The sequence below is a fragment of the Mya arenaria genome, chromosome 9 (assembly GCF_026914265.1).
Source record: "Mya arenaria isolate MELC-2E11 chromosome 9, ASM2691426v1".
Taxonomy (NCBI): Eukaryota; Metazoa; Mollusca; class Bivalvia; order Myida; family Myidae; genus Mya; species Mya arenaria.
Genome location: NC_069130.1, coordinates 61,973,956 through 61,980,574, shown reverse-complemented (window position 1 = coordinate 61,980,574; position 6,619 = coordinate 61,973,956).

Here is a 6,619-nt window from a genome sequence, read left to right as displayed (position 1 = left end):
GGTATGACGTTTTGATCCGGGAGGCTTGTGCCATGTGAAATCCGAATCTGCAAAAATCCACTCAAGTTAAATACAACCTCTCAGATCAAAACACAGTACTAATAACCCTATTGTATTATCAGCCTTCTAAATGCCCACATCTACAATTCTAGACTTATTTTGAAGAAATATTGTACTTGCCAACCTGGTGTCTAGTCCCTTTAAGTTTATGGCTACAATGTTGTACACACAAAAGTAGGCATGTTGCATGAACACAATCTTCAATAAAAAAGCCTATTCAAAATATATTGTTGAATTACTTCAATAATGTTTCAAATCCAATGGAAATCAGCCATCTTTAGGTATAGTCATTCTTTTTTGAGACATTAACAAAATAAAAAGACAATAAAAAAAGTCATATGCACATTGACTTAAAAAATTCATGATAACAAAAATGATTGTTTAGTTCTATTTATTTACATAATTTAATCAATGACGTTCAAATGAGTAGGTCATATTAATGGAATAAGGCAAATAACTATATCTTATACATGTGTATGTCAAAACTTTGCATTCATATAATACATACCATTCAACTTTGTTTTGGTGTTTGTTGCATTTGCTGGTCAGTAGAAGAAGATGAGGATGCTGGTGTTCTTGTAGTTTGAGTATTTTTATTCGGGTAGCTGTTGTTGCTGATGTTTTTGTTTAGGATGAACTTGTTCTTGAAGCTGGTGTTTTTGTAGTTGTCCCTGTAGGAAATGTTGATGTTCTGGGGTTGGTGTTTTTGTTCTCGAAGATTGGGTTGGTGTTCATGTTCTAGTAAGCAGAGTTGTTCATAAATCTGGGGTTGCTGTTGTTTGTTTTTGTCAGAAGTATTGTAGCTCTTATACACATGGTTGTTTTAGTAAATTAAGTTGTTGTGTCGGGGGTTGTTTAAGGATCCCACTCAAATATGTAGTCTATTTAGCGCCATGAGGACAGTTATTCAGGGACGGATGTTACATTGACTAGACTAAATTTAGTAAACTGACACACACTTTATTAATAGTTATTCTTACATGAACGTTGCAAAGACACACACCATGAGGAGAATTATTTATGGACAGACATCACACTTGACAATAACCATATACTAATAATTATCCTGACATTTACTTTACATAGAATTGAACCATTGACACAGTTATTCAGGGACAAACATACATTGACTAAATGACATTATCCTTTAGTAATAGTAATTCTGACATGTATAGTGTAATGACACACCCAATGGTGACAGTTATTCAGGGACGGACATAACATTGACACACACTCCAGAAATTGGTATTCTGAAATGTACCTTACAAAGAATCTCACCATGGGAACAGTTATTCAGGGTCAAGCATTACAATTACGTATACAAAATAGTATGAATAGTTATTCTAAAATGTACTTAACAAAAAATGACACTATAGGGACATTTATTCTGGGACGGACATTACATTTGACTTTCAATATATAGTAATAATCATATTAGTCATTCTAAAATGTATGGTATATTACAAAGACACGTGCCATTGGGTCAGTTATTCAAGGACGAACATTACACTGACATATATACATATAGTAAGAGTTATAATGACATTTAGAACAATGCAGAGATACACCCCATGGGAACAGTTATTCACGGACGGACATTACATTCATGTATACAAATTACAAACTAATAATTCTGAGGACAGCTCATTGAAAGTAATCACATCTTTGAAACAGTTATTTAGACCAACATAACAGTGACATATAATTTAGTAATAGTTATAAGAACATTTACATGGAAAAACACACACCATGGATAAAAAAATTCTGATGGAAGAATTTTACATCTAACAAGTACAACTATGCTACCAGAAAGTCCAAACAGTAACAAAAATATGTCAAACCATGCACACACTGAGTCACAGTCATCCAATTAGACTTTTGGAGGTACAAGCCCGACTTCTAACACTAATGCTTGGCATTATTTTTTTTAACAAGCCCTGCTACATAAAATTAGGGCTGGTCCATTTTGACCACTGCAGTCAGCTAAATACGCCATTAACATATAATAATCATGCGCCAACCTGCAGATCATATATAGGCAAAACTGTTGTCTGTGTCATAAGAAGCTTACAAAATCCGAAATCTGGGGGCAGATCATGACAGTTAATATTGCATTAGGATGTTGAATGAGGAATTACAGGCAAAAGACTTTCATGAAAAGAATAAATACTTTTAATATATTTTTTTTTTCTCGACGTTTTTTAAGAAGGGTGGGGAGGCCGTGAATACCGGAGGCCTTACCTAGGGTCCTTGGGGTACTAGTCTAAAATAATAGACGTGTTATACGAGTTTCTTCCAATCCCTAACGTCCAAACTGGTTTGTGCAAAAACTGGAGGTGTTTGAAAAATATTGAAATTGTATTAAGTGAAGTATTTTATGGTTGAAATTGATCATAAAGGTTTATATTCATATTTTACCATGTAAAAGAAAAGTTATTTTGCACAAAACAAGCATTGCATGCATTAAAACACATTATTTACCTTTCCAATAAAACGAAAGTTGACTGAGACAGACAACAATTATGCCAAGCGGAACAACTTGACCCAATCGTAATAAGTCGGCCACCTCTGACAAGCATCGAGATAGACCTCGTAAATACAATCGTAACAACTCGGCCATGGCCGAAATGTTCTGATTGTTTTAAAATTGTGCCCTGAAGCCTTGCAGTTGCCCTTCATGTATATATCGTTATGTTTTGACAGAATGAATTGAAAAAACCCCGTCAAAATCATAATTTTTCGTTGGATACTTATTTTTTGTTTACGGAACTAATATAAGATAACGTAATCTGGTAATATTACTTGTTTATATGATATTTTATGGACGCAATATGCTTTAACCCGGAACAACTACCCACTTTTGGTACAAAACAATTTATACGTGAAGGATTTGGCATATCAAAAATCGTAAAAAAATCTGTCAACGTACAATTATTTGGACTACCTGGGGTACGGGATCATTTGGCAGGGATTTTCCTGGCAGTTCGTCCCTGCAGGACAAAGATTCTACCCGGGCTTGGCTGGACAGAAAGTCAAAGTCCCCGCTATTCTCCGGAACTGGGGAGGCCGTGATTACCGGAGACTGGGGGTATACCGGGGATAGCTGGGGAAATGGGCCTTTGCCAGGGCTTGGCTGGACGGAAAGTCAAAGTCCCCGCCATTCTCCGGACCGGGAGGGGGGGGGTGTTTACAACTGACTGGTGCATAACCAAGAGTTGTCCTACTTCTTAGCCACAGGCGCAAGCCACATAATCAAAAATCGCCTTATATATGGGATATGTGTATTAAGATATTCTTATTAAAAATGTTTGTGTCAAGTAGATCTACCTGTGTTCTGAGCTGATACATATTCAACAAGCCACACAAAAATGCAAATGAATAAAATATATGACTTACCATGGAAGTTTGGGATATATCCATTTTGAAAAGCTTAGTGTCATTCGGTCATTCTGATTCATCGTTCTGCAAAGTTCGATGATTTTGATTATCTTCTATGAAAGACAAAATAATTCGTCTGACACATTCGTAATTTTCCAGCAATAAACATGATAGGTATTGATTATTGTAATTGTATGTTTGTGTTAAACCGGTTTAAAGTCAGATTCAAGTACCAATAATTAAACAATTTTAAGCAATATTAACATTTTAACGTGACTACTCTTTAACGTCACTTTTCATTCCTGCAGTATTTTTAAAGTCGGTTAAAAAAGGAAGATTATTGTTTAAAAAAGGTTACATTTCAGTATTTCATAAGTTTCGAAATTAGTTAAATAACCTTTAATAATATCATTTACATAATTTACATGGTTGTTATATTAAACATATAAGATACATATCTAGTAACATTTCTTTTTGCTTTAAATGAAGTGCAATAACTGCGTTTTAAATCATAAATAGTCAAAACAGGTTTTGCTGGGTTTTTCTCCCGTAAAAAACACATACAATTTCTGTTGTTCTTTAAATAAAAAGCAAGTATTTCAAAATCCTTAAACAAGTGATATTAAACACCATAACAATAATATAATTGCTCAGAAGTGTTTTTTTATGGATTTTGCGTTATCGGTAAAATCTTGGAGTTTTATCCCGCACCGTACTGAAAAGCGGTTTTTTTTGTTTCGCGTTATTTCACTTCCGGTGTAAAAGCATAATGCTCCTTTTGATATAAGATGTTGTTTTGAGCTAAAATAACTTCAATCTTGTATTATTGAAACCCCGCGGGATTTTTCCCCAGCTTTTGAAAAACGGGAGAAAAATCCCGCGGGATAGTGAAAAAACCCGTGTTTTTCTGCAAAAAACCCGCTGGGGCCCGAAGTTGGCGGGTCAATTAGACAAACTTCCAAAAACATTTCGCAAACAAAAAACACCAAAATCATACCTAAATGAAGCCTTCTAACTATATTATAGGCCAGTATTCGATTACACCGTATTTAAAGGGTACTTGAGTTTGCAAAATCTAGGATTTGCAAACACAAATTGGAGGTCGTTAAAAGCATTTTAGCTTGTCAATGAACGATTGTTCTTCATTCCAGCTAAAATCGGACGTGTAATGACCAATATTCCAAGGCCCAACAATCTTGTTTCAAACTCAAATGTTCGATAGAGTGTCTACATATTCATTTCCTACTCAGTAGACCCATTTAAATCAAATCATAATATTGGTTCAACAACCTCCCAACATCACATTGTTGTACATTGTTACCTTAAATAGAGGTAACTAGATAATTGAGGAATGTAGATGGGGCTTGTCGTGAGAGGGTGAGAAATCATATTTAACAATTTCTTTCTTCGTGTCTGGCGTCATCAACGTTGCAATGAGGAATGACCTGCGTGTACTGACTCGAAACAATTAAAAACAAAATGTTGTTATTGCCTTGTTTATATTTATCACTTGTGTATGTTCTGTTTATGAGAGGCTAACGCATGTATATTTTCAAAGCTGCACACACATTTTACTATTGTTGTATTCTAAAACAAATGACCTGCTATCCAAAGTGACTTGATATTCGTTTCAATTATAAAAAGATCAGTAAAAGTATGAATCAGAACAATCCACTTCAAATATTATAACTACGAAATCAAAGAAATACACGTGTCTCTCAATATATACTTGAAGGTTCAATGCGTTCGGTCAGAAAAGAAGAGTGGACAAGTATTTTGTCACATAGTAGATATATTATCAGAGTAGAATGAGAACATAAACGTTTGCAGTGTTGCAATATTTAAAGATAATTTTACCATTCAGATACTAGGTCACCGCTCCGAGTTTGGCCATACAGGTATACATAGTCAACTAAAATCATTGACAGGAGGTCGAACCTTTCTGATTAACCAATCGCAGATCAACCTATAGCAATCATCTGTAACAGGCGGTCGCACATTTAAGTTTGACTTATCAGATATACATAGTCAACCAGATCGGTAGCAGTTTGCCGTCATTTGGCGTTTGAGGATCCACATCTCTGCAACCTGAAATAATGGCAACAAGTGTACATCTTCCATTATGCAAGTGATCTAAAGTGCTGAATTATTTATCTGTTAAGATTTTAAATTTCATCAGACATTTGCATCAAACCAGAAGGAATTAATTAAAATAAATATAATTTACTTTGGAAACAATTTCAAGAAGAGTCAAGCACTTAATTTCTGGTTTCGTATAACACCCTCATAGGCAAGCGCATCCGCAGTTGCTTTTTCAGGTTTGGCAAATTACCAGCTGTAAGAATCCGTTCTTATGGCGTCCTTCAAAATAATTGTCAATAAAAGGTTAAATTGGTTAATAATTATCTGTTTTTATTACGTCTTTTTACCAATATATTAATAATATATCGACCTACTTTGTCTTAATGCTAATTTTTCTTTCTGTTACAAATATATTAGAGCAAACACGATCTCGAAAGTAAGCAGCGTTCCTTGTGTATTGTTTAAGGACAGTAGTTCTTTTGTGCAGCAGTGATCACAGTTGCATTGCACAACAGGTTTTATTTAGATCTCACCGTAAGAAGATCGAACACAGAAAAACAGAGAAATATATTAACTGGTCTCTAAGGATTGCGAAATATGCCCAGAAATCGTATTACAGAAACAGCACAAGACACTTAATTCTCAGAGTGATTCCAATAACGCAATTCTGGCTATGATTTATGATGGTGAACGGTCCCCTGGATTGATCAAGTTTCGTGACAAATGATGTGTACATATATATGTAGTTTTGTTTAACTTTGTTTAATATGTCAATCTTATTTAAAACATCTTACACTTTCTATGTATAGAGTTGGGTATATGGTAATGCACTTTTTATCACTAGGAACAATTGCAAGATTTCCTCAAACAAACATACACAAAGAGAAAGTTTTGAAAATATAGATGATTGTCTTACAGAATTAAAAATACGCTTATTTATATAGAGCATTGAGGAAAAAGCCATATTTTGCTCACTCGAAAGGGGGAAACTCATGTAAACGTGAAAAGGAAGAGAGAATGAAAGTGTTGAAGTAATGCGGATTTATTTTATGTTAAGCCATGATTTTTAATATCACTGAGATGGACAATTTGTTAAGGA